General features: G+C 31.1%; 1 long non-coding RNA gene across 1 annotated transcript; it reads right to left on the minus strand.

Annotated features, from left to right (window-relative positions):
- Positions 1-2,335: 2,335 nt before the first annotated feature.
- On the minus strand, positions 2,336-10,182 carry LOC129290332 (uncharacterized). Its single transcript, XR_008588322.1, has 3 exons — positions 9,743-10,182; positions 3,539-3,628; positions 2,336-2,594 (listed from the first exon to the last, which is right to left on the minus strand). It is a non-coding gene; the product is annotated as an uncharacterized LOC129290332 (long non-coding RNA).
- Positions 10,183-13,192: the final 3,010 nt, after the last annotated feature.

Raw genomic sequence — 13,192 nt, forward strand, 5'->3', positions numbered from 1 at the left:
GTCTTCAGAATCAAGATCTTCACTACTAGAAAAATGCAAATTAGCAAGGAAATTTAGCAAGGGATCATCTATTCCTCTCTAAAATACCAAATTAGGGAGAAAATTAGCGAGAGATATTATTTCGTAGCTTGATTTAAAATTAGCGAGGAAATTAGTGAGGGATTATTAATCCGAGGGATTTAGCGAGAGATTCTATCCCTAGCTAATTACTACAAAAAAAATTAACTTTTGATAATAACTTTTAATTATACATTTAATATTTTCATTTAAAAAATAATAATAATTTAAAAATTAACTAAAATATTCATAATAAAATTATTTAATATTTTATTTATTTTAAGTTGATTTTCATTAACAAAATAATATTTTATTAAAAATTATAATATAAAGAATAATTTAATAAAACTATAACTATTTTAACATTATTAATAATTAAAAATAAAATTTAATATGTAATGTGTGTATTTTTATAATATATTATTTGATACTTTATGTAGTTAATAATATATATACATATTTAATTTCTCAAATAATAATTGCAAGTGTCTTTCTATTCACTGACAAAGAAGGAGAGCATTAAAGCTTGGAAGGTATGAGGTCAAGGGTTCAACCTTGACTTTGGCATAAAACATAATGAATATATGATATGGTTAGGAGCAAGTAACATAGCGCAAGGTAAACAATAACGTGTTATGAGTTGCCGCACCATGTGGTGGGGTGATAGGGTGCGAGTTGGTAGGTGATATGGTGGTTGACAAAGTATGAGGTTGTTGATAACATATTACAAGTTGACATCATACATGGTAGGTGATGTGGTATAGTTATTTTTAATATAAGCATATTTAGTGAGGAATTAGTGAGGGACTAATTCCTCACTAAAGTTATCAAATTTTGAATAGTATTAGGGATTTGAATATTATTAAGGAGGGATAGCAAGAAATTTAGTCCCTAGCTAATTTTAGTGAGGATTGAATCCCTCGCTAAATCTCTCACTAATTAGCAAGGAAAATACATTTTTCACTAAATTTAGCGAGCCTTTTTTTAGCTACGAATTTAGCGAGGGATAAAATTTGTAGCTAAAATATACTTTAGCTACGAAAAATGACATTTAGTGAGAGATTTGTCCCTCACTAAATTCTATTTTTCGAGTAGTGCTTTTATATATATTCTACCAAACTAATTGAGAATTGCATAGTGTAACACTTGCCCCAAATGTTATCCAAAAATCACATAATTCAAATAAACTAAGTGTGGTTAAAGAGTTGATCCTCTAACCAACTTAAGAAATAAATCATTTAAACCTTAAAAAAATTATAGGTTCTACCTATAATGCACAGAAGCAAGCTAGGCAAAAGTGGAATAAAAAGATGCTGTCATGACAGCATTAGATAACCTTCCTGGGTCAACTTTCGGGAGGCGCTGTTCCACCATCCGACCACCAATTAAAGTGATTTTAAAAGCTTACATGTCACATTCAAAGGATACTATAAGTGTACCAAATTTTAAAAAGATCCAACGGTTGGATTAAAAATTAAACATGTTAAAAGATTGGTCAATTTTTGCTATTCGGGGTGCCCATTTTATCATCTGAACTCCGATCGGAGCGATTCAAAGCCCACATGTCACTTTTAAATATATTTATTAGGATACCAAATTTAAAAAGATCCAATGGACGGGTTGAATTTTGTACATGTTGTAACATTATCAATTTTGCTGTCATGACAGATCCTCCGGACTAAATTCTGGAGTATTCTGGAGTGCGCTGTTTTCTCTTTCCTCCGTCCATATCCGATCGATATGATTCCAAAGCTCACACAAACCTTATAAAATATTTTACTTGTGACCCAATTTTAGAGAAATCCAATGGTCAGATTAAGATTTGGACACCCGGATGCAAAAGTGCAGTTCTTTTGGTAAAAATTATTTTCAAAATTATCCAAATCTCATCCTAATGATCACAAACTTATGGGAACACTTTAGACATGTCAAATAGGACTAAAAAACACCTGATAGAATATTTAAATGATAGAAAAACCATTTATACCAACATTTGACCACCCGGGTGGTCATTTTCCAAAATGGATCCTAAACTCCCAAAATGTACAAATCACACAAGAGTGGCCAAAAACTATTCCAAATACCATATATACATATGAATACACATGCTAAACATTTTTACTTGGCTCAAAAATCTCTGTGGGGCCCACGCACCCACTCTCTCTATCCAAGGTATATGTTTGCCCATAGCACACCATTTGCAATACAACCACTTTGCATTTACTTATGGAATCACATATATATAAAAATAAATATTTTTTTATAGTGAAAACTTGGTCTACTAAATAAATCCATCAAAACCACACACTATAACCAAGTTTTCTAGCCACAAGTCTACAAGCAAACAAAAATTCATATACAAGCCATACAATCCACACATACTCATGCACATATACATAATCATATCCTACTGGCACCCTAATCTAAATACATTACAATAGATTTTCTCAAAAGAAAGGGGTTGTAGTTCTTTACAATTCACAAATAACCCCTAGCTCTGCTCCTTTCCCCATTCTCCACTAATTCCTTTGCCGGACCTAAAATATTGAAAAGAAAGGGTGAGACAACCTACAGTCTCAGTAACAAGAAATCTACATTGATTATTACAAAGTAAGTCATAAATCGAATAAACGAATAATAAATTCAACATAGTATATAATTTAGCCATTTTAAAATGCATGAATGCATGACGTAGGCCGGATATGGCCTTTCATGACCAATATAATGCCCTTGGCACTTTTTAAACTCGCAATAAACCTAATACCTACTTGTATTTCCATAGGCACAAAACATAAATCTAAGGCATGATCTAATCTACTGAACCGCCTATATACCCCTTCGACGTGAATCCTGAGCAGTCAAAGCTAACTCTCTCCCAAAGCTAGCCCGACTTACTCTCCATATGAGGGCTACCTTGACCTAGGCACTCAACCTCACACTTTACATGTCGGATTCCCTCTCCCACTGAGAGGTGTCGAATACTCAATACACTAACCACTTTAGTGCACTGAGCCCCAATACGTAAAGCAACACTGAGTACTGGCAGTATGCCACAGAATTCAAAAGTTCACACCTTCTCATTGGTGAACTTCCACCGACATTATGTCTTTTATTCGTGTCTACCTTTCCCGAGTATTGACCACTTCAACCCTCAAGGTAGTAATAACACTCATAATTCATCCCTTAAGCGATTTCTTAGCCTATCTAAGGTACCAAACCTAGAGTACAACTACTTTATTTTTCATTTTTTTTTATGATGATAATGCATGCTAATAATCTTATTTCCATAAGTAACATCATTATTAAATAGATAGTAACATAGTTGCATTATTATTAAAGCATACCCCCCATATACCCTTCTAAAACACATTTTATTTGCATTCAATTGTTTAAAACATGTAATGCATGCTAGATAATATTATCTACTCAAAATAGCTAAACAAAGTAATAAGAAAATATAAAATTCCCTTGTTACCCCCACCTCAACCCTTTGGTAGCAAAAGGGTTCCTCTTGTACAAAATAAGACTTAGCTTATTCCTTAACTTCTCAATAAGTTCCACCAACAATTCCCTACACATATAAGTGATCCATATCACTTATCATGAAAAATAGCATTAATGAAGACTAAACTCATACCACACAACTTGGATCTATGAGCCACAATCCATCCCAATGGTCCATGCATTAAACCAACTATTCTCATAATACCACTTAACCACAAAAACCCTTTATTAGCCATCACTAGGCTAAATTTCCAATTCATATAATTTTTAATCAATTAAAAACCTTCACTTAGTGTCACCAACTTTCACCATTAGCCCTTATAATGAAATCAAACCTTAATTTAAATCTTATTGGGCTCAATAGTGAAATTATAACTAAATCAATAGGCTTAAAACTATTGAGGAGCAAAACCCAATCTCTCAGGGTTTAATTTGTGCCCAAAACACTTCTTTTCATCCAATTATCCACTCAAAATATTATATCACTATATAGAAACTCAAAACATCCTCCCTAGGATCCAAAGAAACAAAAGCTTACAAGAATAAAGCATTTGGATCAAATTTAGAATTCTCTCTTCCAAAAATTAAAGAAAATAAAGAGGGAGGAAAGGATTGCAGTGGGAGTTTACCTATCGCTAGCCGAGCTTGCAACGACCACGCAAAGCCTCCTAGATTCGAGCCTAACTCCGTCTCTTTCTCCTCTTCTTCTTCCTCTCTCTCTCTCATGCGTTCGTTTTCTTTCTTTGTTTAATTTCGTTCCTACACTCATTCTGGCTCTTAAATTGCTGGTATTAGACTTTGGGGAAATTACAATAAAGGGCCCAATAACTTTGGTAATTTTTTCCATAGTTAAAAAATCAAATAAAACCAAACTTTTGCTGAAAAAAATTCAAACTCTAAACCTCTATCAAATTATTTTAAATTTTAATTTAATTATAGATATTTTATTTTATTTTTTTAAAATAAATCGGAGTCTTAAAATTTTTTAGGATGTTACACATAGCTAATGAATTATTGGAGTTATTATTATCAGATTTAACAAAATTTAGAAGAAATCATGGTTCAAGACAGTTGAATGAAGAACAAATAAAGTTTTGGAAAATCTTACAGATATTTAGATAAAGCATACATAGATGGAGTTGCAGCATGGAAAGTTTAGTATTATTAGCTTGTTAATTTTTTTGTTTAGGTAATTAGTGGCACTATCAAAATATAAGTGAGAAGCTCAAAAAGGAGCAAACTGTAAAGATACTTAGAAATGTGTAAGGTGAGTGGGTAGCGTCTTGAATGAATTTATAATTAGTGTTTATAAAATTCCTTACTTAAATTTTTATATTATTCCTTTATAATTTATATAAACATTCTTGTCATTCTATTTTTTTTATAATAATTATTTGATTAATGATGATATCTTGATTTTACTGATGATTTATGTTATTGATAAGTAGTTGTTAAAGTTGATATACGACAAACGATGTTACTTAAAAAAAACTTAATTGTTTAACTCTATATTAATATGCAAACCTTTAATACAACAACTTGTGCATAGAGGAAATAAAAATGAGTATGGGAATGAAAAATGACAACCGAATCATATATTTTAAAAGTGTAATTTTGATATTGTTCCTTTTCAACTCTATGCATGCTTGATTTTAATTATGAGGACTAAGTTTAAAATATTAGATGATAATTAGCCCTTGACATGCCATAGTATACCTAGCTAGTAAGGTGTCTTAGAGGTGTTAGCCCCTTGCGACGGGCCAATGCACTTGAAATGGAGGGATGATTATTCATGAACATTGTACTAAGTTTGTTTTTATAGGCTTCATGCTTGCGCTTATTCGTGGCTGTTACAGTGCTTGTTTCATGGCTTTAAACCACACTTGTTGTTACTTACCCTCATTATTATGTGTCCCTACTTGTTGGTTACTTACCCTTGTGGATTTTATATCCATGCTTGTTATTTGTTCTGATAAAATCCTGCTAAAAGGTGAATTTTTTGAAAACTTATTATTTTTAAATTCATTTAGTTAAACAAATTATTGTTTGATCGTAAATGATTTTATATAGTAATTTTCTCGCTAGTTTGGGTTTAAAAATTTATTTTTATATTAGTTATTTACAAACATTTTTCTTCTTGATTATATCATGATTTGAATTCTTTTTATATATTTTTATAAGTTGTACGATTCTTGATAACCTATAAAATTTCAAGATTATTAGTTTATTTCACAGTTATATTGTTGAGCAACTATGTCTTTTATTGTTTGTTAAAACATGTGTTTTAATGTTCCATTGATTTGTTTTAAACTAAATTTTATTAATTAATTAGTACTTTTATATATTTTATCTATAATTTTATTAGGATGCTACTCACCAGAAATTTTCTTTGGTTTTTAGATAATGTAGTTGACACTGCACTTTGCTAATCATTGATGAGCTTTATTGCTTTTTGAAAGTGGAAGCATGCTTTAATCATATATTTTAATGTAAATATTCATTATAATATATATGGCAGTTAGTGCTCCACATATACCCTAGTTAGGTTCTACTCCTATTTATTACCATGTAATCTGCAATGTGGAGCTAAGCTTTTTTTTTTGGATTGGTTGATAGGTTTATGACTATAAAAATTTTGAGATGCCCTAATTACAAGGGAGACTCTGCTGAAATTTTTGCAAAATGTTTAAGATTTTATAAACTTTATAATTATATATAAATATATATTATAGTTTTTATTGGTCAGTATAATTTATCTATTACTATTATAGCTTAATATTTGGATAATTAAGGTTTAAGGAATAGAGTTTATCTCATATTCCTGCCAATCACGCCATTAGTACTTACTGCGGGTGTGGCAGTGCATTAGCACCCTGGAAAGCATGCTATAAAAAAACTAATCTATATGAAGATCAAACAACACTACTTTCTACTTATAGAGATTTTTTTAGGGTAACGTGGAACTATAGAGATATATTGCTAGTACGAAATGGTCTTCATGCATTCCTCATAAAAAAAATAAAGGTAAGCTAAAGAAACTAAAGGCTAATTTCTTTTTATTTAACTAAACAACTACTATCTATGAAGGTGTATGTTGAACATATATAACCAAAGATGGAGCAAACATCAGCTTCACAGCTTCATGTCTTTTTATTTTTGATTAAACATGCAAGTGAGAGACCAATAAGGAGAGGATGGTAAATTGCTTGAACTCTTAGAGAGGAGGGGCAAGCTATTCTTTCTCTATAAAAGGTGTTGTTGATGCATTTCAAACACTAAAGTCTCAGCTTCCACCATGCTTCATAACTTTTTTTTCCTGAAACCTATATAATCTACCTTCCCTCAGAGTCTCTAAACATAGGAGTGCTATATAATACTTTGTAACATGGATGTTTTTCAAAGCTTCAACTCAATAAGTTTATCTATCCAAACCAATGCAAGCCACTAAAAATGCTAAATGATAATATTGAAATTGACCTAATAAAGCCTCAAGCAACTAATCCCATTTCGTTGCTTGCCGAGATGTTAGCAGCTTTAAAGTCATTAATCATAACATCCCACCCCAACCTATCTCTTAACTCGAAAACCTTGCTTTTGAGTTCTTTGCGCTTCCTTAATCTAGAAAAAATGTCCTCCTCGCTCCTTTTTGTATGGCAATAATAAAATTGGTGACCATAGTGATATCGGTTGGATTGATTATCTTTATAGTCCTATCTCTCTCCATTTCCTTTAAAAACCAAATTCTTTGGGGTATAATGCTTGTGTTTTCAATCTCTCCTTTTATCTTAATATGAACAAACATGACTCGAAATATTTCTAAAGCAAATAAGATAGGTTATGAAGTTTACGAATGATGGGTAAAGGCTATGGACCAAACCAAGGAATGCCCTCAACAAGCTTCTGCATGATAAGAGAAATAATTTTTTTCCACATAATTGAATTTATACAAAAAAAAAATTAATAAAGATTGCATAGAGACTGCACAAAATTGATAGAAATTGCACTAGAAGTGCACAAAAAATGCAAAGAAATATATACATATATTATATTATATTTTCAATTATTAATATAATAAAAAATTACTTATATGACTATTTATATTATATTTTTTTAATAAAATATTACTTTTTTTACCAACAAATATTATTTTGCTAGGAAAATGAACTAAAAATGAAACAAAAAATATTTTCTTACAAAAATTTTAAATAATTTGTGAATTTTACTTTTTATTTTAAATGACAATAATTAAGTATATAATTTAATTATAAATATGTATTATTTTAGTTTTATGTTAAATATCTTTTACTTCTATCTTCTTCATATTTCTCAAAGATTAATAAATAAGTTATATTAATTTTTATCTTCTCCTAAAATGCTTAAATGTTTCCCCTTCTTTCCTTAAAAAAATTTTATGTACAATTTTTAAAACTATCTAAATAAGTATTGTAATAAAAAGAATTACTTTTAACCACATAAATTTTGGTAATAGTCATTTTGAACAATTATTAAATTTAATGAATACTAGTAAGTTTTACAATATAAAAATCACAAGAATCTCATATATGATCAATCGAACAAACCTTAATCATTATCTACTTCATTAAAACAAGGTGGATTTGAATGACTTTTTTGTATTACACATAATAACAATTTGTTATAAAAATTTTATTAGTAACTTTTTTTTGACAATGGAAACCTAAACACTATGTAAAATTACATAACATCCTTATCCATTGTTCATCGATCGAGTAGAGCTTAACATTGAATGGAGGAAGCATGGATGCTAAAGGTGCACAAAGTTGCAAGAGAGAAGAGAGGCTTGAAATGTTAAAGGTAGAGCTACACGAGAGAAATAATGAAGGAGTAGTGAAGGAGCACAGGGGGTGGGTGGACACTTAAAATGGTTAGCCAACCAATTGTGGGGTTGCCTATTGTTTAGTTCTTTAACTCTGATCCTAAACTCTTCTAGACCATCCTGAATTTGTTATTCTATTGAGCAAATATTGAAATATTCAATAAAGACATAAATTTTTATTGATTGCATTACCTAGATTGACCTTCGTTTATTTTGTAAAATTTGTATTGATCATAGAATATAAAAATTTTAGTAATGATACAATTAGGTAAAAGGCTTTTGGAAAATTAATATAGAAATAATAAATTTTAATTTATTTTTAGGAGGGCTTTATCAAAATGAATAGCAAGCATGTACAAATAGTCCATAAAGGTAAATAATCAATCAAGCGTGGACACACATTTATAGGGTAAATAACCAATCAAGCATAAACATGCACTCTACGAAGGAAATAATCAATCAAGTGTGGACATACAGTCCATGATAGTAAATAACCAATCAAGCGGGGTTAAAAGCCATGTAACAAGTGTGGTAGAGCCACAATCAAGCACATGTATGAGGCTTATGAAAACAAGCATAGTTGTAATGCTAATGAATAACCATTTCTCCATTCCAAGTGTGTTGGCAGTCACATAAGGCTAAGCTAGCACCTCTAATGCATCCTACTAGTTAGGTGTACCAGGATACGCCTAAGGGGCTAATAGAATTGCCCAAACAAACAAATAAATCATAATTCTAAAATTATTTACCAAATAATTTTTCAAGCACTTAATTGCATTTAAATTTAATCGAACAAGATTAAAGATAATATTCTAAAAAATTATGTTTCTAGTTCATTTGAGTTAGTTAAATCATTTGCAAATCTCAACCTATTCTCACATATTCTTGGGGGCCCATTTTTAACTATAAATCATAATAAATCATATTAATCATTCTTAAGCTTTCTCTGGATTCAATAAAATACAATACAAGTGTCCTATATAAATCCTTTATCCTCTGTTATTATCTTAAATTTAAATTAATAATTTAAGCCACTTCTTTACACATATATTTCGCTAACTAAATTATATCAATTTGGGCAACATTATTCCACAAACATATTAAGTACATCCAAAGTGAACTCAAATAATCACCAAACAATGTAATCGACTTTCAACATTAATCTAAAATCAACATTTAGCTTATCACCACTAAAATCATACACAAACCTCAACCAAAATTACAACTCAAATTCAAAAAATATCATGACATTACTAAGAGGAGCAGAGACGCGTCTGCGGTGAGGGAAGAAGAGAGTAAATCATGCTGCTATGACTAGGAACTTACCTCAACTAAATTTATTGTAACTTCAGCCACACTTCAATTCACGGATACCACCGAAGAAGAGGAGAATAACTTTGATTTTTGTTACTTGAATTAGCAGGAAAAGAAACAAAAATCTCAGACTCACAACAAGAAAGGACTGAACTTACACCATACACATTAAACTGTCAGCTGAGAAGGAGAGAAAATTAAAGCTTACTCATACATACAGGCCCTACACACCGTGGGTGAAACTGAAAAGATCAGAAACGAAACAGGGGTGGCAGACAAGGAAGGAATCCGGCAATGACAGCGCCCCCTAATGACAGAACGTGATGAGGATTAAAGACACAGCTGACGGCGAGGAAGAGTTCGACGGTGAAGCAAGGAAAATGATGAGAAGAGCTGGAGAAGTGGACCAATGGTGAAGAGCCAGAGGAGTACGATGGCGGCGCTGAATAGAAGGAAAGAATAAGATGCTCTGTTTCAGCCACTGATATTCGAATAAAAGGACCAAATTTCTGAATAAAAAACTAATTTGAGAAAAGTACTGTAATGTCTTTCTTTTTATGACCTAAAAGTAAAAACTTGGGTATTTTGAAAACTTTTTTATAAATTAAAACAAAATAAAATTAATTTTTTTCAGTAAGATTCAAACTTTGAACCTTCAAATAAGTTATTAATATAAATTTCATCAGGCCACTACTTCTCATTTGTCAATAACTAAAATAAATAAATTAAATATTAATTAGATGAAAAATTTTATTTATTTTAAAATTTTGGATCATTACATCACCCTCTTTTATCACCCACTGTTACAAATTTTTATGATTTCATCATCAACTTGATTCCTTCCAATATCTTAAATCTAAAGTTCTAGATCCAATTAACTTCATATTATCTCTTCAAATTTGCACCCAATCTCTCACTGGGCTAGGTGATTGTCATATTTCTTTCTCTCTTTCTTCCTCATCCTCTTCCCTTGATTCTTTTTATATCAATCCAAATTTAAATCCAATCCATATCTATCGTATCACAAAATTGTCCACCCTCAAGTATATAGAGGGAGATATTTATTGAGTAAATTGAGACAAAAAAAGAAGAGGAAATTTAGGAAGTTTCGAGAGATGTCCTTTTTTCCCCCCTTATCCTCTCAGGTCCGTCTAGCTTGAATGAAAATGGGGGAAGCAGAGTTTGTGTGTGGAAACTGGAAAGAAAAAAGGGTCATATTAAATAAATGAATTAATAAGAGGGGTTTATATTTTAGTATTAGAGAAGTATTAAAGAGGGAAAATTTCATTGTAGTGCCATATTGAAGCTCAAACTTTAGACTTGGTAGAAGACATAATATAATTAAGATACATAAACGATTAATAAGACAAGGCTTTTATATACAAGTGACAAGGTTTCAGTCATCAAAGCAGAAATGGATTTGATTTTACCCCCTAAAGCCCATAATTGACAACACTATCCCTGAGTGATCCCTACAAATATTACAATTGCTGCCACCACAATTTATTTTGTGTAGTCTACCAATGGGAGGTGCATACATGCCACTTGTGAAACATGATACATCTTCTACCTGCACATTAGCCTCCCAGAATTCAGTCACAGCGCATCTAGCTTTCATATAAGCTAGAATAGTATCCACCAAATATGTGCAATGTCAAAATCATTTTGGAAACTTATGTGTGGGCTCAAGTTAATTTTTTTTATTGGTTTTGTTAAACCAGGTTAACAGGTAGTTCCTAAAGCATTGAAGTCCAATTATGTTATGTGATCATATAGTTGATGGGCTAGACACGAGATATATTGAGTCTGATTAGTGAGTAAAGTGTGGGCCATTAAGCTTATTAAAACCTGTAGTGGCTGGGTCCAATAAGAATTATTAAATAGGCTAACTCATTTTATGATCACATAACATTGCCCATTTTCATTGTGTGCCGAAAAAATTGCAAAACCCTTGCCTTTTAGAAGTTTTGATCTGCATGCTATGGAGTTACATGACTCAATTGATTATATGGGTTTGCTCTCTCGAACATTATGTACATGTGTGTAATGTTTAATAGCTTTTCTTTAGTCACCCAATCCTCCATATCTGTGGAACCCGTGTAGGATGTAATTTTAATTTCTTAATTTGCTTCATCTATGAATTTCAATCTAATTTGATGCACAGTGCTTTGCTTCCGTGTGCATATATAAACATATTTAGTGTGTCTGATTGTGTGTATATGAATTTTCAATCTAACTATATTGGCCGAATCCTGAATGAGAGGAAGATGAATTTGGTTTTTTGATAATAAAATTTTTTGCTCATTTCTTTTTAAAATAAATGCCATGAACATGATGGAAATTCCCTCTTGATGATAAATATGCATTTGACAAACATGGTTATTGACATTGGAAAATTATAAAATTAAGAAAAAAGGTTTGAGGCGAGTAATTTTATAAATGAAAATTTTTGTATCAAGTTATACTCTCTATAAAACTATGTGATCACAAAGTTGAGGGGTTACTTTGATAAAACTAAAGTAGTATAAGTATTTGCATAAGTTTTGAAGTTGAAATGAACTTTATAATGTTTTTTATCATGAAATTTTGAAACATATTATTTGCCTAATATATTTTTATAAAGTTGTATTATTGGTGTCTCATACAATGGAATGACATATCTATGTAAGTTTCTTGCAATTGGATATAAGACACTTTATCAAATGAGGCAAATTGCAAATATTTTCCTTTAAACGCCAAGTGTATGTTGTGTTTTACATATATAAGCATAAAAGTTTATCATGGAAGCCTCACATTTGAAACTGTATTGTGATGAAATTAATTTGTATATTTCATCTATCACAACTTTGTAGATAAAGTATTTTGAAAAATGCTATCAATTTATTATTTAGAGAGTAATTCGTATAAATAAGTTTTTTTACTAATTACTTATGAAATAATAAATGGCATCAGAGCTTTGGTTGTGAATATTAATTTTAAAGTATCTATGTGATTAATTAAATATAATTGCTTTTACTTTTGGCATGCTCAATGCTCATATATTCCATCAGTTCTCCTTTTTCTTTTATTATTGAATTTGAGAATTGTTGACTGATTCCATTATCCTTTGCAAAGAATTTTATGCCTTTTAAGTATTGCTATAATCTCTCAAATTAGTTTAGGCATATGAATCTTTTTTTCCCCCAATTGATGTCTGTTGTTCTCCTCCTTGTTACTGACCTCACCGTCATCTGAGTTCGCCGGAAACAAGTTTGAATGGTCACCGTGAGTTATTGCCGCTGCAAAATCCTCGCTCACCGTGATTCAGGCTGTGATCTTTGTTGTCACCGTTGCTGACTGAGTCGCCGTTGTCGGTTACGTCGGACGGGGTTTCTGCTAGTGCATCATTGGGAACTGGCATCGTTAGATCACCGGAAGTCTCTGCTGGAGGTTCTGATTCACAGTGTCCATCACTCAGTAGCA

Source organism: Prosopis cineraria, unplaced genomic scaffold (assembly GCF_029017545.1).
Source record: "Prosopis cineraria cultivar Desert tree isolate PC_DT_omini unplaced genomic scaffold, ASM2901754v1 PC13, whole genome shotgun sequence".
In the NCBI taxonomy this organism is placed as follows: domain Eukaryota; kingdom Viridiplantae; phylum Streptophyta; class Magnoliopsida; order Fabales; family Fabaceae; genus Prosopis; species Prosopis cineraria.